This window comes from Poecilia reticulata, chromosome 11, assembly GCF_904066995.2.
Source record: "Poecilia reticulata chromosome 11, P_reticulata-male-v2, whole genome shotgun sequence".
Taxonomy (NCBI): Eukaryota; Metazoa; Chordata; class Actinopteri; order Cyprinodontiformes; family Poeciliidae; genus Poecilia; species Poecilia reticulata.
This window is the reverse complement of record NC_088840.1, coordinates 21,181,506-21,206,997: the sequence shown is the minus strand read 5'-3', so window position 1 is coordinate 21,206,997 and position 25,492 is coordinate 21,181,506. Positions and strand designations below refer to the sequence as shown.

The 25,492-nt window shown below is 38.4% G+C and overlaps 1 protein-coding gene and 1 long non-coding RNA gene across 2 annotated transcripts in view; both read left to right on the top strand.

The window, feature by feature from the left end:
* The window catches only part of samd12 (sterile alpha motif domain containing 12), a 145,494-nt gene that overhangs the window by 111,200 nt on the left and 8,802 nt on the right, over nucleotides 1-25,492 (top strand). The gene's annotated exons all lie outside the window — the stretch shown is intronic.
* Nucleotides 7,376-12,180, top strand: LOC145553821 (uncharacterized). The gene is made up of 3 exons (XR_014089866.1): nucleotides 7,376-7,544; nucleotides 10,058-11,039; nucleotides 11,475-12,180. It is a non-coding gene; the product is annotated as an uncharacterized LOC145553821 (long non-coding RNA).

The following is a 25,492-nucleotide window of genomic DNA, read 5'->3' as shown; positions in this document are numbered from 1 at the left end:
CTGCTCTGGGACGGTTGGGAGAAGTTGCTCTCAGAGGACATTCTGGTACCATTCTTTATTCATGGCTGTGTTTTTAGGCAAGACTGTGAGAGACCCGAGTCCCTTGGCTGAGAAGCAACCCCACACATGAATGTTTTCAGGATGCTTTACAGTTGGCATGAGACAAGACTGGTGGTAGCGCTCACCTCGTCTTCTCCGAACAAGCTGTTTTCCAGATGTCCCAAACAATCGGAAAGGGGATCCATCAGAGAAAATGACTTTACCCCAGTCCTCAGCAGTCCACTCCCTGTACCTGTTGCAGAATATCAGTCTGTCCCTGATGTCTTTCCTGGAGAGAAGTGGCTTCTTTGCTGCCCTCCTTGAGACCAGGCCTTGCTCCAATAGTCTCTGCCTCACAGTCTGTACAGATGCACTCATACCTGCCTGCTGCCATTCCTGAGCAAGCTCTGCACCGCTGGTAGCCCGATTCCGCAGCTGAAACACTTTTAAGAGACGGTCCTGGCGCTTGCTGGTCTTTCTTTGGCCCCCTGGAGCCTTTTTGACAACAATGGAACCTCTCTCCTTGAAGTTGTTGATGATGCGATAGATTGTTGACTGAGGTGCAATCTTTCTAGCTGCTCATCCCTGTTAGGCCATTTTTGTGCAGTGCAATGATGACTGCAGGTGTTTCTTTAGAGATAACCAGGGTTCACAGAAGAGAAACAGTGATGCCAAGCACCAGCCTCTTTTTAAAGTGCCCAGTGGTGTCATTCTTACTTAATCATGACAGATTGATCTCCAGCCCTGTCCTCATCAACACCCACACCTGTGTTAATGGAGTAATCACTGAAACGATGTCAGCTGGTCCTTTTAAGGCTGCAATGAAGTTGAAATGTGTTTTGGGGGATGAAGTTCATTTTCTAGGCAAACATTGACTTTGCAATTAATTGCTGTTAAGCTGATCACTCTTTATAACATTCTGGAGTTTATGCAAATTGCCATTATAAAAACTGAAGCAGTAGACTTTGCAAAAATTAACATTTGAATCATTCTCAAAACTTTAGGCCATGACTGTACATGTACCAATTTCTCTGTAAAATTAACTTGCGCAAATATTACAGAGAGTAAAATAATGTGATGAAAACCAAACAAGTTGTGTGAAAAAGCCAAATATATTTCTAGAATTATTTTTTTCATTTTTTTGTGTTGTTTATGTCGCACCAGTTGATTTGCTCTAACGATGGGAACAGGAAAAAAGGAGTATTTCTGTTCTCCTACTGTCTCAAACGCACCACAGGATCTGATTGTTTATCCAATTGATTTCTTATTTAATCACCAGAAAATCAAATTAGTTTAAACTGGAAATCCCACAGCCACTTAAGCAGAATTAAAGTGACACCAAAAGTTTTCAGTGAGTAAGAAAATAAAATTTTTCCTTGTTTGTGATTGGCAAAGCAGCGAAGAGGAAAACTTTGTTGTACTTTTCATATCAGCAGAATATACCCAGCAAGAGAACTGTGAGAGCTTCATCACTTTTTCACATAATTGTCTTGAACTGACTGGATTGTGGGGAGAACAGAGTGCTGCTCAGTGTGTGTTTAATTGCTGAAGGCTGTTTCAGTAAGTTGTGACTGAGTGAAAAAGGATAATGATGCCATCAGTACGAATGTTGCCTTCAGCAACAAAACGAATCCGTGACTCAGATTAAAAGGCAACTGAAAAGGAGACCAAAAGTATTTTCAGTCATTTATTTAGGAAAGCCACATACAAAACATTTTTAATTTTTAAAAGTGACGCCATTATGAAAACACCGTGTAATGCAAGAATTAGTTGTAAATTTATTTTTCTTGCTAAGCTGTTTGTTGCTCTGCTCAAGCTAACATGCTACTCAAAGAAATCTACTTCTGTCCTTTCGTGTAAAAAAAAAAAGGCACAATTTGTAAAAGCAGCTCAAGAATTAGTTGTAAATTTGTTTTTATTTTTACTTACCCAGCAAAAATATAAAAACATGAAGATACAAAAACACGAATAGACCAACGAGGCTACTGGCATGGCGCTTCTCTGCATGTTTCCCTGCAGTTTGCATTACTTCTCCAGAAATAATGCATTTTTTATGGAAAAGTCTGTAAAGGCCCATATAGATCTGTTCCAAAAGTCATGGAAAATTACAGTGTTAAAACTCTTAAAAAGAAGCAGAATCCTGGAAGAGACGAGCAGCCAGATAAGATTTCACCAGTGTTGCCAGGTTGGTCGGGTTTCAACCCAGTTGGGCTGCTTTTGAACACCGTTAGCTGAGGGGGGAAAAAAACAGTGTTTGGCTGATTTTCAAACTGCTTCAGAGGGAAATTATTTCAAAATAGTTGTTTGACAGAAAAGAACAAAACCCTTAATAAAATGCAGTGTTATTGCTCTTTTATTAGTTGGTTTTATTTTGAAATCTCTACAATCTGTCAAACAGCATCAATAATTACTGCTTAGCCAAGTGTCATTATGTAGTAAAACTGTAAAACAACATCATGATTTAAAAGGACTTATGTCCTGAAAAAAATCTGGTCTCATTGTGTCCAAAGAGTCGAGTCCCAATGGGATCTGGTTGAGGTCAGAATATCATGAAGAACAACCAAAAATAATGTGAACTGTCTGGATTCAGTCGATGACGTACGGGACACAATGATATATATAATATATTTTTGGGAATTGAGCAGGTTTTATGCTGTTTTTGGGCTGGAAACTGTCAGACAAATCTGGCAACCCTGGACCTCATCCGGGGAAGTACGCGCATGTTGAGCCACCATGAGGTGAGGTCATCATCACTACGACGACTCAGAGGGTTTGTTGGTCTGTTGTGAGTCACGGAAGGGGAAGCAGAAGATGGAAAATGCTGAGTGATGCTCGTTTGAACTGCGAAAAACATTCACCATCATCTGTACCTCCTGTCGAGTCATCACATTATGAGGAAACTAAGACTTCCTGCAACATGGAAAGAGATTATTCCTGCTAGCGCTAGAAACACGCGTTTGTTTTGGTTGTATTTACCCAGAATGCACTGCGCTGTAGTCCACTTCCTACTTTTGTAGAGTCACATACACATTCAATCCAGGTTCACTTAAATCAAGTTCTAATTTGGAAAAAGCAGTTTGTTTTTTTTTGGTCTACGTTCACATCTCCCCAAACGAACCAGAGTTTGATTAAAGTGGACTAAACAGATGTGAATGCCCTTCGATTCCATTAATTCAGCACAATGAGTCAAACATGAAACGAGCTGCTCTGCATCGCTAAAATCATTGCCGGATGCAACTTTTGTGCTGCGAACAGGAATGTATCTGCAAAAATACAAAGTGAGAATAGAAATCCATGGAAAAGAAAGTATGTGAAAGAGACCCAGGCTGAGGGAAAAGCCATTCTCCTGAAACACAATGCAGGATGGTGAGCTCCAGCTAAATAAATTATCACGGGGGCTATTTTTAAGCTGAAGTGTAAATGCAGTAATCCTTGGAGCAGGAGCTGCGAAGAGCACAGAAGCCACATCAGGGAATACAGCTCTGCCTTTATCTCCCCCTCCTGCCTGCCTGCCTGCCTGCCACACGGCCCCGCTTCCCTCCCCACATCCCCGCGCCTCCATCTTCCCTCACTTCATGCGTTCCTTCGTCTCCTCTTCCCCCTCTGTCTTTTCTCCCTGCGCCTTTTTATATGGTAAAAGCCTCTTTTCTGTGTCGAGAGTATTTTCCTTATCACTGCGCCCGCTGTGGGGAATCCACCAACTTCTATTGTCATAAACAATAACAGAGCTTTGAACAAGACGGGGAGGAGAGACATGCATGTGGCCGCAGTCAGAGGATATCGGGCCACACCGGGTCATTCCTCAGCGTGCCAGCCAGGCTTTCTGTTTTTTTATTCTTGTCTTTGTTGGAGAGTACAGTGAGAGTTTCTCTGAAGCTGTGCTACGTTGTTTGGGTTTGTGAGAAAAGACCCTCCTCTGGTGCTGTTTAATAGCACATAATGGGGCGTCGTTAATCACAGGGGCTGGCTGAGGATTTACAAGGTTAATGACTGGAGCCAACCTCTCCACTGCGTCTCACTGGTTTGGTGTTTACCGGCTCTGCAGAAGAAGTACGAGGGACTCCATGTTTACGGCGGCTTTGAAAACTGATGCGGTGCATTTTCTCACACTGCCGTGACGAAATCCACTACGGTGTAGTGGTGTTTTTATGATAGTAGTGCGTATTTATGAGCTGAAGAAAAAAAGTTTACTTTTTTTACATTTCTGGAAAATGTTGGTATTCACATCCATTCACAGAACCTCCATTTTCCCCAGTGACGGTCTCCAGTCTTTGTGAGTAGGAAATGTTCAGTTATCAGGTCATTTAGTTGTTTTTGGGGAGACAGTTGCTAATTTTGACATTAAATTTTCCAATTTTAATGGAAAAACTCTAATTTCAAAAGCTGTTTTTGATAAGATTTTTCTAAGATGAGGTGGGGTTTTTTGTTTGTAACAAAGTTTGTGTATTTTTGCAAAACTGAAATGGAAACACTTCCCAGCTAGCATTGAATGTTTGGCGCACGTCCGCTAAACGTTGTCTTGAACGTCCGCCGAACGTCCCGTGATTACGTTTGATCGACGTCCAAATGAAACTCCAAAGGACGTCCGCCGGACATCACTTGCGTTGCTTTTTAAGTGCAGAAATCCGAGTTGGGAAGTGACGTCACTCTGCAGAAAATTCATATTTTCCAAATGGAAGTACTTCTTGGACTTTTATTTAAGTATTACTCTCCTTTGAGATACGTTTACATTACGTTTGAATAAATGCAACGTAGATTATGCAGGAAAGGAAATGAGAAAAATCGGACTTATAACCATTATTTGAATTGCGAGGATAATGTTTGGATGGGCGCGGAGCCCCCTACTGGCTAAATAAAGGTATTGAAGCTAGTAACCCAATTTTTAAACGACACACACGGGCGAACAGATGACTTTCAGACAACATTCAGACTGTCTAAAATGACAAAAAAAGAGACTTTGTCAGAAATATTAACCACCATGAAGGTTTTGAATATATTAAAATTCGGCGAACGTCAAGTCCGAACATTTGTTTATTTATTTATTTTTTATTAAGACATAATAGACATTTGCATTAGAATAACAGTAAGAGTAACAAAAAGAATCTTAACATTTATTTTGTAGGGAGAAATAAAGCTCTTTGTCATGCCTCCATTTTTTTGGAAGTTTTTTAAAGCAGCATTTATAAAAACGTCCGGAAGACGTTCAAGAACATTCAAACAACATTCTGAAGTATGCACTTTGTATAAGTGCATACTTTTTTATTTTTATCAAATAAAAAATTGATAAAAATTAACAGTCATAAAAGTTTTAAAGATATAAAAACTAAATCAAGTGAAATGACAGCAAAAAAAGAAGATTAATTGGGTACGAATGTTCAGAGTGAATGTTCAAACAACGTTTGCTGAACATCAGGTCCAAACATTCGACGTTTGACTTTCAGACTACGTTCACGGACGTCGTGCAAACATTTGCTTGCTAGCTGGGTTTTTTCTTGCATCACACAAGTTTGATACTAATAACCAGACGTCACAACTGCCAGAGAAAAGGAAGACGACAACAGGAAGTAGTTGGAGGACAATGGCGCTAATACTGATAAAGTTTTGCAAATATTTGTAAAGGAATCGCAGCTAGTTTTGCTTTTAAGCTAGCATGTTTGTAGCTCTGAACCAGAGTTTCTTCCACACTTCCTCTCTCCTCTACACGCTCGAGACAGTCTGTCTTTCTTATGACGTTATTTGTGATGTTCCTGGTAGATGTTTGACCTGTTTGTGGTTTCTAATGTCTAATGCTGCGTTCACACCAAGCGCAGCAGGTTTCATGCATTCAACGCATCAAGCTGAAGCGGTTGACACTGGAGTTGGAAAATCTGAACGACAGAACGTCAACCAATCAGAGAGACTCTGCTACGTGATGTAGCGACCTGTAGTTGGTGTCCTGCCAGGAGATTCAGGCACCGATGCGGGTCAGCAGCAGGTCATCAAATTGTGAGATGAAAACGGCGCCGATGGCGACCTTCGTCAGCGCCCAGTAAATGATTTCAGTAAATAAAACCTAGACACTTAGTCTTTCATCCGCCATTGTTTTCTGGGAGAAAAAGAAAAGGCAAGAGGCAATGCGAGATCAGCTGCCACCGTTGTTCATTCAATATAAACTGCCCACAAAATGTTCAGCAAAGACATCTGAGCCTCTGCTGTGATTGCAGAAACTTTCACTACATCATTTTTTAGTGCCACTCTGTCAGTTTCATCCGCAACGGCTCGTCCCAACGCGTGTCGAGAGCAACATGTCAAGCGTCTAACTTCAGAGTCGACGCACGCCCAACTTGAAGCGTCGTTTTTGAAACCCGTTTGTTGCGAACGCAGCATAAGCTGTGGATCTCTGCAGCTCCTCCATATTTACCCTGGCCTCTCTAATTACTGCTCTCCTTCTGGTGATAAAAATGTCCAAACAGCTTCTTGGGTTTCATTCTGACTCATGAAACTCTGTGTTTCCATCTCGATTCTTCCTGACTCGTCAACTTTTGATGGCTCTACTCTGTGCTGTCCTGCAGTAGCCATTGAATCAGACTTTTGTCGGTCAGCCTGCAGATGTCTTGCAGTCACAGAGGTTTTTCTTATTTGTTTTAAGTAGCTAAGGGCTCTTGATGAAACTTTGGACTGTCTTCCAGTGGTTTTATTACGTTTTTTGTTTTAAATCTCTGTACGCCCAAGGCCTCTCAGGCGTGATGAAATAATCTTCTCTCTCAGCCTTAGTGGAAGCTCCTTTGTTTTATTTGTAACTCGCATTTAAAATCTCGATGGGATTTATTTGTGCCTCACAGCTGAAGCAAATGAAGGATCATTATGGAGTCCCCAAAGGCCTAATTAAGTTAATTAACTCCAATTTAGGTAATGAAAACTGTCAAACAGCTTCAAAACAAACAGTTTCATATAGGTGTCGAGAAATTATGGCATTGCTGTCTTAACAAAACATACAGATATATTCAGATACTTTTTCTTTGTCACCAAACTCATGAGGAAAGCAGAATCGGACACGGACAGTTGAGTCCAGATACTTGGCTAAATAAATAATAACACAACAACTCTCCGCTGTGACATTAAATTGCCTAAATAATTTTTAATTGCTCAGTGAAAACACATTAATATCGTTCTGAATGTCCAATGTTTGTCTGTTATATACGGAAGAGGATTAGGGCCACTGGAAAAAAAAAAAAAAAAGTCAGGTTTTTTTTTTTTTCAGTAGCTCAGATTTTTTTTCTCCGAATTCAGAGGGGAAAAAGTAAAAAAAAAAAAAAATGAGTGGCCCAATTTTTTTTTTTTTTAGAATACAAAGGAAAAAAAAAAATAAAAATTGTGACCCAGACGAGCAACCAGCTTCAGAACCACAGATGCGAGTTGTGGCGGACAGCTAACTGACGTTCTGGAGAAAGATGTCTGATTTAAGTGACTTTTTACGTGCCAGAGGAGTCCCCGAAGCTTCCATTGCACTAATGGAAGAACAAAAGGTGAGTAAATCAAATGAGATAGTTTGGTCTCTAAATACAACGGTTATGGCTAGTTGTTAGCATGTTTGTTAGCTTGCGCGGTTATAGGAATAAGCATGATTTGCAATGATAAATCACAAAGCTGAATAAAGGATGGAACAGCTGTTGATTGCTGGAATTGTCCCGTAAGTGTTTGGTGCGTTTATTTTATTGTTTTTCTGTTTGAATGTTTTATAATGAAACTAAGGTTAGCTGTGTCAGCCACCTTCTAAATAAGATGTCTGCTGTTTGTGCAACCTTTAGTTCAGTGGAGGACAGAAACGTTTATATATGCAAATATTTAAAAGGAAAATGTATGACTTGCATCGATCTGGTGCAAGTCATACAGCCACCGATCTGCGGCTGGCTGTAGATCTGATCGTAAGATCCCTTCACCATATTTGCCAACACCAAAGTGCATATATTATTTTGTCTTACCGTATGTTTGTGTTACGGAGTTTAAAAAAGTTACATTATGAAAACCACGAAATAATTTTCCTGCATTTTGTGATGTGTCAGCTCTGGACTGAAATTACATCTCACTCCCTGAGCTTCACTATCAGTACATTTATTGCACAGGTGTGGCAATGGTAGGCTTCATTTAACAAAACCAAACTTAATGTGATGTTTAATGTTTCTAATAAAAATGAACTGTTAACAATATTTCCTTGTGTGTTTTTATGCATGACACCTTTTACCTTAAAGATACTGTATATTTCCAAATCTGTTTTTATACTTGCATGCTAATCAATCCAGTCCTTCCTCTTTTTCATTAACCTGATCGGCACATGGCCTCCTTTTGAGCAATATGGCTGAAAATAACATGCCCAAAATGAATTGAATGTATCTCAAGAACTACAGAGTTTATTTTAATTGTTTTGGTATCAAAACAAAGGCAAGACCCTAGGGAACATGTTACAACTCTAAAAACCATCCTGCCTGTTACTGAGGAAAGTGTATTAATATGATAAACAGCAGAAATTAAGAAAAAAATCAATTTCCGCCTAAAAAAAACCACTTCAATCTATGAATGCTCCTTTCAAAACATGCAGTGAAAGCCAAAAAAAGTAGCAACAACAGTACACAATCTGATCTTTTACTGTGCCAAGTTTCATGAAAAAAAAGTTAATCATATGAGTTTTAGAGAGGTACTACTAGATAAAAATCTAGGCGGACCTTCCAAATGAGCCATTTTGGCACAATTTGTGCCATTTGAACTTTCTTAGTTTTTATTTCTGTAGGGTCTGTTTTAATCATTTATTCTTTTCATATAATAAATTATTATTTATCATAAATAAGTAATTACATCTAATAATTGTTTTTGGGGGTTCTTTTGAAAAATCCACATTGCATTCATTCATAAAAAGAGAAAAAAAATAGACAAATTGTAATAGACTGAAAATGGACCAGATTAACTCACAATAACACTTCAAATAGAATTATATAACAATGAAAATGCAAATAGCAATGAAAACTAAGTTGTCAAAATGATATGATCAAAGTAAAAACTAATATATCTCATAATTACATTACAATAGCTGCGCTCTGCGCTCTGTGCGTAAAACCTCCCAATTCCCCATTCATTTTTTCAAAACTACGCGGGGCAGTTTCTCGGGAACCCATTGGTCAATTTTGACGATTGACATGTCGTTCGAACCGTCAGAGCCAATAGAATCTGAGGGCGTTGACATTAATACGGAAACTAAAGTCTTTCACCAATTACAGCTAAAAAAAGGCATGTGACGTAAATTGACCAATTTTCACCCGGCGTAACGTCAATCCCCATAAAACACGGAAATGCCTCTGCGCCTAACCAAAAACCATTTGAGATGTACTCAGGGAAAAGGGATTATCGGACCAGGTGGAAATATTTACTCTAATATGGATTATGACCACGAAACGGCAAAGGTAGGACTGGATTTTTGATTTTACCTTCGTGAAATGAGCTATTTCTGTTTGTCTTCTTTAGCTGCTGGTTCATTGAGTTTTGCACGTTGCGTGGTGACTCTAGTATTGTTAAAAACCTCAGAGCTTCGGCTTTACTCTGATTAATAGTTTTTGTACATCGGGCCTCCTTGCTCTTTTACTATTGCGTTTTTTACCGGGTGTGCCTCGTTAGCCTCGTTAGCGTCTAATTGCGTTTCTTTTTATTAATCTGCTTAGTGTTCAATCTGGGTGTTGTTGAGGAAGAAAATATCGATCTTATCATTTAGAAGAGCTTTTTCCCTTTATGTGGATATGCAATATGCCTATATTGATAAATGTATAGCATGTGTTTTTAATTGATCTTGTTGCGGCAAGCGCCGAGGACCCAAATTTGGGTCCTCTAGCGACAGAGACAATAGAGGATTGAACATTTTTCTGCTGCTATTACTGTAATTCTCCCCAAAACAGTAAATCGCTTTATGCAGGGACCTAAGGATACAATCTTAAGGGTAACTTTAACATCGATTTGCAGTGTAAATAATTGTCCTTTCTCATCTGTTTGTGTGCAGATTGACTGTGATGTCGCAGCAAAGCTGGAAAATTATGGGGACGGAATTGCTGTTTTCAACTTCTGCTGAAGCAAAAAACTGTCCAAAAAAGGAAAAAAAGGCCTTCTGCTAAAGACTGTTCCCTTCTTAAAGTGAAAGAAGCTATAAAATGTCAGATTTGGATGACATCATTACGCTTTACTTCAGACTGTCTTTAAGTAACAAAGAAATCCTTCACATTTTAGCGCACAGTCATCATACTATATTAAGTAATCGAACTCTAAAAAGAATTTGCAGAAGACTTGGGCTGTTTAGAAGAAAGAATCAGTCTGACCTCGAAGAAGTGCTGGCCTTTGTCCAACAACAAATAATGACTAATGGACAAATGCAAGGTTATCGGTGGCTACATCTTCGTGCGGTTCAACGTGGATTTGTGGTGTCACAAGACACTGTGAGACATTTAATCAAATTGTTTGACCCAGAAGGTGTGGAACTGAGACGAGCACGACGGTTGAGAAGACGTCAGTACAATTGTAGAGGACCAAATGCGCTCTGGCACATGGATGGCTATGATAAACTAAAACCTTATGGTATTGCTATCAGTGGTTGTATAGATGGTTTTAGCCGACATGTTTTATGGATGGAGGCTTATACCACAAACAATGACTCCAAACTGATTGCAAGTTATTATTTGAAAACAGTTTTATGCGTCAACGGATGTCCAGAGAGGATACGTGCTGACAGAGGCACAGAAAACATTTGTGTTGAACAAATGCAGATATTTCTGCGGCGAAACCACACAGACAGTTTTGCAGGGGACAAAAGTTTCCTTTATGGAAGAAGTACATCCAACCAGCGCATAGAAGGCTGGTGGTCAATCCTCCGCAAACAGAGTGCACAGTTTTGGATGAACTTATTTCAAACCTTTCTGGATGATGGTCACTTTACAGGAGACTTTTTGGATAAAAGCCTTATCCAATTCTGCTTTCTTAATCTTATTCAGGTAAAAGTGTTTACTGGTTCACTATAATGTCTCTGTTTTAAAAAGTATTAAAGGCAAATCTGGTATGTTTACCAGAAATAATAAAAGCTTTTATATATTTTACCAGTTTACATAACAGCACCTTCTCAGCACATAAGCATTAAGCACATCAGTTTTTATGTAAAATAGTTGAAATTACTTGGGAATCTGTTCCCCTACACTTCCTTGGGTATAGTTTCAGAAATAAGTTTTATCCATTAATTAATAATTTTACAATAGATTGGGGAATCATTTCACACAGAATAAAATGTTTTGGAATTGCCATTTTGTTCTTGTTGCTTGGTTTTAATTAGAGGTCATTTTCTATATCTGCTGATTAATATAAGCCTCATCTTTAGCAAAAGCTACTATTACATATTTAGCTTCATACATTTATACTCTGATGATTTTATGTAGGATGACCTGGATGATGTTGTGAACACATGGAACTCGCACAAAATCCGGGCAAGTGGAGGTGCAGTATCGGGTCGACCAGTGGTGATGTACTCATTTCCAGAGCTGCACAGGGCTGAGGATGGACTCAAACCTGTTTCTATGGAGGAGGTCGCTGTGTGTATGGAAGAGTGTACACCAAAAGGCCAATATCCCTGTGATGAAACAGTCTTTGAACTTTGTTGTCTGCTTATGGTAGAAAACAACTGGGAGCCCCCAAGAGATCCGCTTATTGCTGCTGATTTGTATATAAAGTTAAGAGAAGAAATACTTCAAAGTATTTAGCAACTTTCAGTGTGCATAAAGATAATTAAAAAAGTGTTGCTGTTTATCTCAGTCCTGCCATTGGATAGTTTTTGTAATGTCTGATAGGTGCCCTCTGCACTGCATTTAAAGACATTTTGTGAGCAAGAAAACATATTTTTGATGTCATTCTTCTAGAACATGAAAGTTTATTGCTGTTATAATTTAATTGTAGAGTTCTGATATGACCTAACATTAGTTTTCAAGGTGTTACTGTGCTGATAAAAGAAAAACATACAGTTTGGATGGCATGCTTTTTTATTTTTAAATGAATATGCTACTTCATGAAAAATGTATTTTTCTTCAAATGCAATGCTGTTCTGTTAAAGATATTGACGATGTATGAGATGTGATCAAAATGGCAGCACAGCAAAAGGATGTCATAAATTTATAAACCTGCTTTCTGTGAAATACAAATGAACTTCATTGTTTTGTTCACCAAGTGTTGCATAGTACAGTTGATAACAGATACTTAGGAATTCTTGATAAAAAGTAATTAAATTTTTTTCTCCCTGTGAAGTTAGATAAGCCAGTAATGAGAGCAAGGAAGCTACACAGCACAGGTCACCAGGCTGGGACTCGAACCTATGATGTCCACGTGCAGGACTGAGGCCTCCATACATGGGTTGTGCTTTTGCACCACACCACCAGAACTTTTCTTGTTTTAAGTTAGTTATAAATAAAAAAGTTGTATTTGCTAAATTCCAAAAAAACATGAGAACATTTTTTTTTAGAGTTTTTATAACTTTCTTCAAATTCAGCAGTTTATCTACTTTTGGTTATTAGACCTGTTCAAATGAAAAACTAGCTTAATTTAGATTGAAAACCATAACAGAAAAGTATTGGGTAAAGTAACATTTTATTAGCAAAATATTACAAAAAACATTTGTTTTGCTACTCCAAATAACATGGCCATTAGAATGACCTAACTTTTAAAACAAACTTTGAGATTGAATATAACCTTGTATGCACCAGTAAGTTAGTATAAAAGATCATGAACACTGTTGCTTTTGTGGTATCAAAAATAACATGTCATCTCAGATGCAAAGATGGAACAAGTACTAATTTTTAATAAAATACCAAAAATCTGTAACTTGTCGACAACAAGGACATTGGTGCAGGTGTTAGATCAATTGCTCATTTGTGAACATGACAATTTAGCTTGAATTTGATCAAATAACCTCAGCTTTTGCACTGCATTCTATAGTTTCTATTTATAACATTAGGAACAAATGGATTTCTTTAAAAGCTGTGTGAAACAATCACACAGCTTGATTGATGACAGGTGAACAGCACATTTGCTTAGTGACAAGAACATTTATAAAACTAAGGGAAATGTTGAAGAATGTTTTCTATAACTTTCTATTGTACATTTGGATTCAACAGCAAATACAAAAGATTAACACCTGAACGATCCTTAACAGATGTGTGTTGAAAATAAAAATGAAAAACAAAACATTTTCAGACATAAGAAATTCAAATGAACTGACCCATATTAACCATTTGCAAGTGTTGAAACATTGTGTAAGAGTTTCACTATAAATCAGTTTCTTGTATTATTCCACATCTATTCTAGACCCAATTACTAAATAACAAATAAATGTATAAGTCTTACTCCTTACCAAAAGAATTTGTGATTTAACTAAACTGTCACTTAATATGTGTTCTACTAAAGAAAGCTTAAAAGCTAGTTTTATTATAACTTTATATGTCTCTAACAATATTTTCTTGTTACCATTGAATGTTTCTATCCAGCAGCTGGAGATGTGAGATCAAGTCAAGATGCTTTTGGATGTAATAAACAGTTATTCATTTGTTTTGTGTGGCAACTTCATTGTATAATGTGAAACTATAGGTACAATAAAAGAAACTTGAATATTCTTAGTCAAAACTGAGATTCCAACAGAAATGGGCAACTTCCATCAATTTATTTTAAACAGGAATAATTTCTCTCAGTTCAAAATACATATTCTTTATGTTTCTTTGCAGTTCTGCTCTACTCTGATTGAACATTTCAAAAGTAGTGCATTCCAGTATGAATCAAACAATGTCCATTACCCAGACATTGCTTTCAAGAACTGCATTGAATTCAGAACGAAAATCTGGGAAGTTTTCATAGCTGTCTGCTATTTTCAGAGTACTTCCACATGTGTGTCCCATAGGTCTTCTAGTGAACTCTGTCATATCTTGAAATTCCACAAATATACTGTTTGTTACAATAAGATCAGATCCAGTGCAAAATCGCAAAAATTTCTGAAGCTTAATGTAATCCAGCTCTCTTATGAATCTTTTGAGATGATTCTCTACTTCCTTTTGCTTTGGATTTAAATCTACAGCAAATTTCAGCAGCTGACAGACTTTTTTGGAAGTTGGTTGCAGGTCTTTGAACAGCTTGTTCAGTGCCTCTGGGCTGAGGGACAGATGTGGGTAGATGATCTCCCTCCAACAGTCAATGACGAACATTGGTTTTTGAACAAGCTCTTTGTGAGCTATTTGATCAAGAATATTAGGAAAACTTTCAGGAGTGATTCTTTTTCTACAGCCATAATTGTCAAGAACTTCCACAAGATCATCAAGGTCAACAGCAGAAAAATTCTTAACTGCCTCCCTCAAAACTTCACATTCTTGGCAGCTCACAAACTGTAGAAAATGTGCTTTAAAATCGCTGTAAACATTACTGAAAAGCACCTGTTCAAGAAAAGGGATTGCAATTTTATTTGGAAAATACTGACAGTCTTGGTAGCCTTTCAAAAGGATTCGCCCAACTGCCTTCCATTTTTCAGCGGTAAAGTCATGACGGATAAATGGCACTTTCACTGTTGTACCAAGGGTGCATCGCTCATAGAATTCATTCCAGAAGCAAGTGAGAACATCTCTCAGTAATCCTGAGCCAGTGCCTGCTTCTTCTGTGTTGTCTGGAAGTATGCGCTTTACATTCAGTGTTTTACTCATAATCTTGTCATCAGAGAATGCAGTAATAAGGTCATGTAAAGTGTCAGCATAGCGTACAGTGATCATGATTGTATCTTCTGGATTTGCTGGACTGGGGGGAACAACAAAACCCTCATAGATTAATGTGTCGTCTGTATCTTCCTCAGCATCTAGAATGGGACCAAAAGTAATTTCTGAATCATCTAAAAGTTCTGAACCATGTAGGACTTCAACAGAATTACTCCTGACTTCCACCACCTGCAGTGGATTAAATTCACTGCTACTGCTTTCCAACACAAATACAACTTCAGATGTGTCACTGTTATCTTCTCCTGGATCTTTTGGTTTTGTTGCAATGTAGAAGCGTAACATTGACAGTCTTGCTGCTTCATACATTTTGCCAATAGTCAGGCTGGTGTCTTCAGTAAGGTGGCTCTGTTTAAAGTCCCAAACCTCAAACTCAAAATCTGATTCAGGTCCCTTAGGCGATGTACCATCAGGAAAAAAAAGGGTCTTTCCTTCTTGAAGAATGTCTTTTAATCCAGCATCAGTGGCCATTTGAATTTTTCTAGTGCCTCCTCCCTGCTTCGCTCTCACCTGTTTGGTAGTTTTTCCGTCATTATGTATCCATCCAATCTCAACATTTTGTGTTCCCCTTTGCTTCTTTTTCTGTTTTGGACTTTCATGTGTCGATGTCTCCTTTGGACTTTCCTTTCTGTTCTTCATTTTCTCACGAAGCTTTTGAAGAAGTCCTTGTTTTCTTTTGGACAATGGCTGTTTGCTTCTGCAGTAGTTGAAAACAGCAATTCTGTCTCCATAGGAAGGTAGGTAGTTTTCAAGTGTTGGATCGTCCATGAGACCTATGACATCACAGTCAATCTGCACACAAACAGATGAGAAAGGACAATTATTTACACTGCAAATCGATGTTAAAGTTACCCTTAAGATTGTATCCTTAGGTCCCTGCATAAAGCGATTTACTGTTTTGGGGAGAATTACAGTAATAGCAGCAGAAAAATGTTCAATCCTCTATTTTAATGAAAAAGAGGAAGGACTGGATTGATTAGCATGCAAGTATAAAAACAGATTTGGAAATATACAGTATCTTTAAGGTAAAAGGTGTCATGCATAAAAACACACAAGGAAATATTGTTAACAGTTCATTTTATTAGAAACATTAAACATCACATTAAGTTTGGTTTTGTTAAATGAAGCCTACCATTGCCACACCTGTGCAATAAATGTACTGATAGTGAAGCTCAGGGAGTGAGATGTAATTTCAGTCCAGAGCTGACACATCACAAAATGCAGGAAAATTATTTCGTGGTTTTCATAATGTAACTTTTTAAACTCCGTAACACAAACATACGGTAAGACAAAATAATATATGCACTTTGGTGTTGGCAAATATGGTGAAGGGATCTTACGATCAGATCTACAGCCAGCCGCAGATCGGTGGCTGTATGACTTGCACCAGATCGATGCAAGTCATACATTTTCCTTTTAAATATTTGCATATATAAACGTTTCTGTCCTCCACTGAACTAAAGGTTGCACAAACAGCAGACATCTTATTTAGAAGGTGGCTGACACAGCTAACCTTAGTTTCATTATAAAACATTCAAACAGAAAAACAATAAAATAAACGCACCAAACACTTACGGGACAATTCCAGCAATCAACAGCTGTTCCGTCCTTTATTCAGCTTTGTGATTTATCATTGCAAATCATGCTTATTCCTATAACCGCGCAAGCTAACAAACATGCTAACAACTAGCCATAACCGTTGTATTTAGAGACCAAACTATCTCATTTGATTTACTCACCTTTTGTTCTTCCATTAGTGCAATGGAAGCTTCGGGGACTCCTCTGGCACGTAAAAAGTCACTTAAATCAGACATCTTTCTCCAGAACGTCAGTTAGCTGTCCGCCACAACTCGCATCTGTGGTTCTGAAGCTGGTTGCTCGTCTGGGTCACAATTTTTTTTTTTTTTTTTTTTCCTTTTTATTTTAAAAAAAAAAAATTGGGCCACTCATTTTTTTTTTTTTTTTTTTTTTTTTACTTTTTCCCCTCTGAATTCGGAGAAAAAAAAATCTGAGCTACTGAAAAAAAAAAAAAAACCTGACTTTTTTTTTTTTTTCCCAGTGGCCCTAATCCTCTTCCGTAGTTATATGACACAAATAATAATAATAATTTTAAAAATATTTCTCGTTATTTTTGACATTTAGCAAATAATTTAGGTAATTATAGCTGATCTCAAACAGAAAAAGCCTAGTTTGATTTATTGTCAGTCAAAGTGATAAATATCTGGTTCTATTTACTGCAGTGCTGCATTTATTTCACATAATGTTTCAGCTGTAAAGGTCCCAGTGGAGGACTGCAGTTTACATCGTTCCCTCGTTTCTTTTTTTGTTTGTGTGTTGTGACCTTACATACGTTTAACCCTCCAGTAGCGAGATGTTTGTGAGAGTTCACACCAGTTACACCGTCACAACAGAGCCGGGCGAATCTGCGTTTCTGCAGAAGCTGCGGCTACATGAGTCATCCTCAGATTTCTGCAGCCGCATATTCAGAAAGCGTGCATGTCAGCTCGCTTGTTGCGACACAGCCGAGGAGGCTTATTTTTGCCGTTCCACTTTCTGTGCCGCCACGTTGCCGTCTTTAAGCCCTGGAGGCCCTGGCGGATTTACGTCAGGAGACATTTCCTGCGTAGATGAAGCAGGAGGATAAATAATACAAAAAATGTGGAGCTGAATCCGAGTGTCCCCCCCGGTGAGCAGCGAGAGGACTCTGCAAACGTGGAGGGACGGTTTGTGTCGGCGTAATCACAGGAACAGAGCGGGGAAAATGCTCCGGTAAACAACTTAACACAAATACTGAACTGTTTTGGTTTTCATTGTTGTGATTAATCGAGTGATTGAATGAAGAAGTTGGGTAAATTATTGGTACTGAAATAACAGCAGTGTTGATATCTATCAACATCGGCCCGGTTTTTCATACTAACGCATCCCTAACTTACTTTTCACAATTTACCTGTAACAATAACAGCTGACTTTTTAAATTAACAAAACTGGACAAAAATTACACAGAAACCTGAAATTATATTGAACCTAATAATAAAGCAGCAGGCTCACAAGGACACTTATTAAATAATATCTTTTCTCCAGTCTTTAGTTTTTCATCTTCAGTCAGTTTATTACATGAACTCTCACTTTGTTCATCAATTTATAGCCTCTGTCTCCATGTTAGTGACTTAAGTAATATCGAATTGATTGAATGTTTAAATTTATATTTGTAGTTATTGATTGTCGTACTTATTTTGAGTTTGATTTGGTTGATGTAGTTTGTGTGGTAAGGTTTTTTCTCAAGTCTTTGTGAGTTATTGAAGCAGTTGAATTTAATTTTGTGTTGAATTTAATCTTGTTTAGATCTTTTTGTGAATGTTTGTAAAGGATTCTCATAGTAATGTCTGATATGGACCTCAGGAAGAATATAGGGGATGCTAAATAAACAAACATCCACCAGGTTTGTACCGCCACGATGCGCTGCACCATAGATTTATTGGGACTGGGATGATACGAAATGTGTTTTCCGTTTGCCCGTAAAGCTTCTGGTTAGCATCTACAGAGCAGCCGCCTGCAGTTTTCAGTCTATCCGCTCATCTGTATACATGCACCCGCCACACACTTCCCCACCGTTCGCTCTGAACCGGCCACCGGGAGGAGGAAGGCTGCTGTCCTCCAGGCATCACGTCAGTCATTAGGATGCTCCTTGGTCCCCCAAAAAACAATACAATCCCAGACATTATTGTAAATCAATTAAATATTGTTGGAAAAAACTTAAAAATTGAACCTTATGCTGCTAGCAATAACTCGTAGGCATAAATGAGAGCGTTGCGCACCATAAATAATCATCCGGCCGCAACACGGCGCGCTAAATAATAAAACATAATTTAACAAACCTTTGAGGAGTTTTAATAATCAAGGAACTTGAATTAATCGAGGAATCATTACAGCCATACTTGAAATACTCGTTGTTAAACATAATCAGGAAAAGGGGAGAGGAGAACATCTTGTCCCTAATTAACTTTTTAAATAAGATGTAACTCCTTAACATATCTTACTTCAACGTCGTTCTTGGATTTCAACAAACATTTAGTGTCTGTTAATAATGTCCCCAAAATGTCGCCAGAACTAGGAAAGGAAACTCAAACTTAAATTATAGAGGATTTACGTAAATAACAGACAAATAAAATAAAGCTGCACCTCACTGGCTGCATTAACTATATAGGAATATTGTTGACTTCATTCAGCTTCTCGTAACCAGGCTCTGTGTGCCAGTTTATGTTTTCCCATAGGGAACAACATGACATGTGGAACAAAATATCAGTTCCCCCTTACATTTGAATGTTTTTAACCAAATAAATAAACATTACCCACATGTATTTACTTAAAGTTATTACTTAATGTTTCAAATCAAACACTGATATGCATTTATTGCCATTTTTAACTGAACATTGAAAGCAGCAAAGACAAACACCTTCACATGTAAACGTTTATAGAGTTTGACATTAGTTTACAGTTAAAAACATGCACCAAATGTAACACAGCTGCACTCGTTGACCTGTCGAGGTGGACCGGTTCAGACAGACATGATGGACTCCTAGCAGCAGCAGCAGTGTCTTGAACTGGACCCTGACTGGAACAGGAAGTCAGTGCAGAGACGCCAGCGCTGGTGTAATCTGATCATAGCATTGGGTTCTTGTCAGAAGGCGAGTTGCAGCTTTGTGTACAGTGTGCAGCTGCTGGACAGACAATTTATCGAGGCAGACATAGAAAGCATTACTATAATCTAAGCCAGATGTAATAAAACCATGAATTATTTTTTTCAAACTCCTTTGATAGAATATAGATGACCTAGAGTGCTTCCTTGAAGAGGTTAGGATACAGAAAACATGTTCACTAACTTTTAGAATGATGATATTTTAGTTTGATCAGTTCTGCCTATTTTAAAGTCCTTCCAGAATGAGACGTTTTAAGGCGTCTTGTCACTTTAAACCTAAATAAGCTGCTGGCCACACCCCCAACTCAACGTTTACACTCACATGTGAAAATGTCTGCAAACAGATGTGTAATTATACAACCGTATGTCTTTGAAAAGCAGAAGTAGAGCTTCCTGCACAACCAACAAGAATTCAGTAAATGGTTTCTGAATGGTAAGTTAACAACAAAACACTTGTCTTTTCCAGCAGCCATTATACAGCACAGCCAGTGGTAAAACCAGCTGACTGAATGTGCTGGAACTCCATTTTTGGGTTGCTAGGTAACATGCTGGTATTTGCTGGGGTTGTTAGGTAACGGGCTGTGCCTGCTGATTTGCAACATTACATTTTGGAGGTTTTTGAAACGTCTTTTTTTAATGTTGGGGGTTGTTTTTAAGAAATATTAGAGACTCAAATGGAACTACAAAAACGTGGAAAGTTTTAAAACACTTTTAAAGACTCGCTTTAATACACATTTCCACAGACATAGCAGCAGAACAATGTGCTATGCTGCTGCTTTTGCAAATAAAAATGCCGTTTATGTGTTTTTGATAGTTTGTGCAGAAGTTGCAGCTCTGCTGGAGAATTGATGCAGTATATAATTGGTACTGGAGGGACAGAATCAGTGCAGCTGCAGAGCTGTAAAAAGTTTTAATGCTTCTCTTTCTGTTGTTCTTCCAGGCAGACATTGTTGTGTACTTTTATAATATCTTGATCAGTAGTTTATTTTGTTTTACAAGCAAACGAAACAGAAAATATTTTGCATTAATTAGTGAATATTATTAACGGTGTGAGAGAGAGAGAGAGAGAGAGAGTAAACAATGATGTGATCTGAGTGATATTAGTGTGGAGAGACAATAATAATGAAATAATTCTAAATCAATAAATTATTAGTGAGAGGAAGATAAATGTAGACTAAGTATTGTCTATATTTACCAGCGGTGTCGCTTTGGGCCAAATCAGGATCAAAAATGCCCTAAAGGGCCAGAATGTATTGATATAACCTGTTCACAAACTGTTAAAATATCAATTAATTCTTAAAATTAAATAATAATTTACATTTTTTCAGTTCCTCCAGGATTTCGTGATTATTTTTAGGATTTTTTGCAATAAAAAACAAAGTGTTTATGGTGCTAATTTGGAAATATTTGCGCTTATTTCTGACGGTAAATGGGACTTTTTATTCCTCGCTGTACAGGTCATGGACTATAATATGACATAAATTAAATCTGAAGCAGCTGTTTGGTACAAGTAAGAGTTTTTGACAATTTTTGAGAAAATCTGCAATAAACACCCAATTATTAATGCAAAAAAATGTGGGGATTTGTGTGAATTTCAGTGATAATTCTCAAGAAACTGGAGCGACTGATTGATATAATTTGGCAATAAACGGATAAAAACTGAATTGATTTGATAACATAATATTTAAGCACGGCTGCACAGAGGCGCAGTTGGTAGAGCTGTTGCCTTGCAGCAAGAAGGTTCTGGGTTTGATTCCCGGCCCCGGTCTTTCTGCATGGAGTTTGCATGTTCTCCCTGTGCATCTTTTTTTTTTCCTCCCACAGTCCAAAAACATGACTGTCAGGTTAATCGGTCTGTCTAAATTGCCCCTAGGTGTGTGTGTGCATGGTTGTGTGTCCTGTGTGTCTCTGTGTTGCCCTGCGACAGACTGGCGACCTGTCCAGGGTGAACCCGCCTCTCGCCCGAAACGTTAGCTGGAGATCGGCACCAGCACCCCTCTCGACCCCACTAAGGGACAAGGGTGTAAAAAAAATGGATGGATGGATATTTAAGCACATTTAGTGTTTAGTCTAAAGCAGTGGTTCTTAACCTGGGTTCGATCGAACCCCAGGGGTTCGGTGAGTCGGTCTCAGGGGTTCGGTGGAGCCTCTGCTGCGGAGGTAAAGACACACTTGTGTAAAGTCGTGATGACGCCCCGCTTTGCCATCACTTGCTGCAGAGGATCACGTTACATTGCTTAGCCAATCAAAGCTGCGGAGGAGCCCTGATTGAAGGAGCTCCACTCTCAGCATGGATTTGAACTTTTGTCTTTAATTACTTCAGCAAAACTCACCGTTTTTACCAAATTCTATAGTCTAAATCTGCTCCTTAGTCGCATCTTTTCGGGGTTGGTACTGCCTCTAGTGGTGTGGGGGTGGTAACACAACTAATATAATTACATTACTAAATCAGAATACTGCAAAGTATTTTGTGTGTCGGGGGGGAAGAAGGGTTCGGTGAATGCGCATATGAAACTGGAGGGTTCAGTACCTCAAAAAAGGTTAAGAACCACTGGTCTAGACTCTACAGGGCCACATAAAAAGCTGCGGCAGGCCGGATTTGGCCCACAGGCCTCGAGTTTGATACATAAGTGTTGCGTTTGAGAAAGAAGAAAAATTAGGAACAAATGGACGCCTGAAAAGATAAATATTGATCCAAACCACTCTAAAGTTTGAGTTTTTGATTACAAAATTTAAAGAAATCAAGGAAAATCTCGCACAGAGCGATTTCCAGCCCAGCAGAGAGGTGACAGGTGTAGCTGCAGGCGAAGGTGGGCTTTGATTAAGCCGAGAAATCCCCGATTACAAATGCATGGAGTGAAGAGGAAGCCGAAGCCTCGAGTGACGCCTGGTAGGAGGAAGAAGGGAGTAATCGTGCTGGAAAAAAACGAGTAGTTGGAAAATAAAGGAGGAAATCTGGAGTGTGTGTGTGTGTGTGTGTGTGTGTGTGTGTGTGTGTGTGTGTGTGTGTGTGTGTGTGTGTGTGTGTGTGTGTGTGTGTGTGTTGATAACAGATCAACACCTCCACCTGTCGCCTTCCTCTCCCTCCCAGACGTAAATGTGATGGTGGGCTTTATAATTTCTTTGTTTAATAACCAGAGCTTCCTCGATCGCACACAACAGAGGCAGGATTGTAATTTTTCTGTCAGATTCTGCAACTGGCAAACACACACATGATAATTAGGCCAGAGAAGCTTCCACACGCTGGTCTGTTTAATTTCAGCTGGGCAGATTACAGTTATTACGTGGAGGAACAGATTGGCAGAGCGCTCTGCCCTTTTTTATGTCCTTGACAGCTGGAGCAGCTGCGACTCAAACATGCAAGGTGCAAAGAGCTTCACTTTTAATTTATTTCTTTGATCGTCTGAAAACCAACGTTCCAGCTAAAAACTTTAAATTAGTGGTGCTGAGAGGATTGTTTGGGAGAGCGGTGGTAACAAAATGAGTCACATGTGAAATCAGATGTTTACATACATCTGTGGGTCTGAAAGTCATTTTGATTTAAATGGTTTTTATTTTATTATGGTCGCTGTTATTCATTCTCGTATCCAGATATTTGTTTTGTAGAACAAAACCTCTTTTTGTTGGTCTGTAATGTTTGTTCTGAATCAAACTCTTCTTATAGTCATCACTATGCTCCTCTTCTCTTTTTTTTTAGAATAAATACACAAAATTAATCCCATGCAGCTGCATCACTAAAGATTTCATTTCATTTTTCATTTATTTATCTAACTACTAAAAAATTATGAATGAAAAGGAGCAGAAAAAAGTATAAATTTATAACATCAGCCACCTATTCACATAAAAAATGTTATTCAGCTCAGAAGAATATTAGACATATTTTAAACACACACAGATTATTCACAAGCTCCTGTTGCGATGTTAGCTTTGATGTTAGCTTTGATGTTAGCGTTAGCTGCCGCTAAACCAAACTAACATTTCTTTACTTTTGCTGTTTCTGGCTGCATTTAAAACAATGAATGTGCCTGGATGTTGCAGTTAAAATCCACGAGTTTTGAATGTCAAGAAAACCTCCCAGTCATATTTAGTTTGTTTAAACACAGCAGTGTTTTAACTCGAGCTGCAGCTGAAATAAAGACGTTTAGTTTTTATTTTTGTGAGGAGCTCAGAGCGAGGAGGGGATTTAAAGAGACTTCTAAACACGCTGACGGCTTGTCCACGACCTCCTACGACTGTTATGAATTTCACTCCTCCAATCTGTGTGTGTGTGTGTGCGTGAGTGCGTGTGTGTGTGTGTGTGGTCCTGCCACACCGGCGAACGCTAATTCATTTAAACAGGAGTGTGTGTGAGGGTGTGTGTTGGCTGGCGTTGTGTTTACATGCTTTTCAGCTGAGCTGTGTTGACACTTTGCAGGGTTAGTCGATGATGAGGATGAGGATGAAGAAATGGTTGAATTTTCATCACCTGCACTGCAAAAACACAAAACCGTACCAAGTGTCTTTGGTCTCGATTCTAGTTCAAATATCTTGGAGCACTTAGAATAAAACAAACTTTAGTAAGATATAGGAGCTTGATTTAAGTAAATAATTCCTTAATATTGATGAAAAAAGTTCTGGATTATTTCACTTTTAAAAGACATTTTTCTTGTGTTATAAATGAAATAATCTGCTAGTGAAACTAGAACTTTTTTTTGTCAATAATAAGGAATTATTTACTTAAAACGGGCTTCTATTTTTTGCTAAAAAGTTACTTGTAATTTAAGTTAGTCTTATTTTAAGTGCACTAAGATATAAAAATGCACCAGAAACTATCCAAAAAAACTTGGTACGACTTTGTGTTTTGCAGTGTAGAGGTATTGTAGTTAAGAATAAAAAATTCTGCCAGAAACTCAGAAATTTTGTAGAAAACTTGGAAATTTGAGAAAATTTCTTAAGGAAATTTTCAGCATTTAAACTTCAGAAATTTCCCCTTTTTTTTTATTTATTTTTTTTAGAAAATTTCTGACAATTTCAATGTATTTTTTTCTTGCAAATCTTTCACTTTTGGGGAAAAACAAGAAAAAAAAAACATTTTCCCCATGTTATAAGTGAAATAATCTGCCAATGAAGCTACTACTTTTTTTAAAAAATTTTTATCAACGTTAAGGACATATTGAGTATAAGCTTTTATTTCTTGCTGAGAAGTTACCAGCCGAGTTTGGTTTTACTTCAGATGCACTAAGATATTTGCTCTAAAACCTACATGGTGAGATTTTGCAGTGTTCTCAGCAGCAGCAGAGTGAAGATGAGCCGAAGAGGCTCCGATGAAGAAAACAATCAGGTTTTATTGTTGTTTGTCGGGACTCTGAGTAACCCATATATCTGAACACACTGGCCTCAGAGCTTTTATTTGCTGCTTGTGGGATTGCAGCTCTCATTAAGTGGAGCCTCTTCCTCCTCTAGACTCGCTCACAGGCTCTGTCCTCACGAAAACCTGAAGCCAAAGCATCTTCATCGTCTCGTGCTTCAGCTGAGCTCTAAATGTCACCGTCTCTCAGCCGGTTGTCTTCGTTCGGTGAGGAGCTCCTGTGTTTCAGTGTGAAGCGTTTGACGGACGCGCCGCCGCCTGAAAGCACAGCGATGCCCTCTGCATTGATTTTCTTTTGCCGTTTTATAATTATGTCTCCTCTTTTCATTTGCCTCCCCCGCTCCCTCTATTCCTCCCTTTCATCCCGTCGCTCTTATCTCCCCGCTCTCACTTCTATTTTTCTAATCCTGTCCTCCCCCCAGATCCATTTTCTGCCTCTCTGCTTGTTATCTTAGCCATTTTCTCTCTTTTTTTTTTTTTTTTCCTATTTGATCTCAACTTCTTAATTTCTTTTCTCGTCACTTCGTTTGGTTTCACTGTGCAGCTCTTCCTCTGTCATCAGGATCTCTTTCTCAGTCTGGGAACTTTTTTGAATAAAAGTACTTTTAGGATTATTTA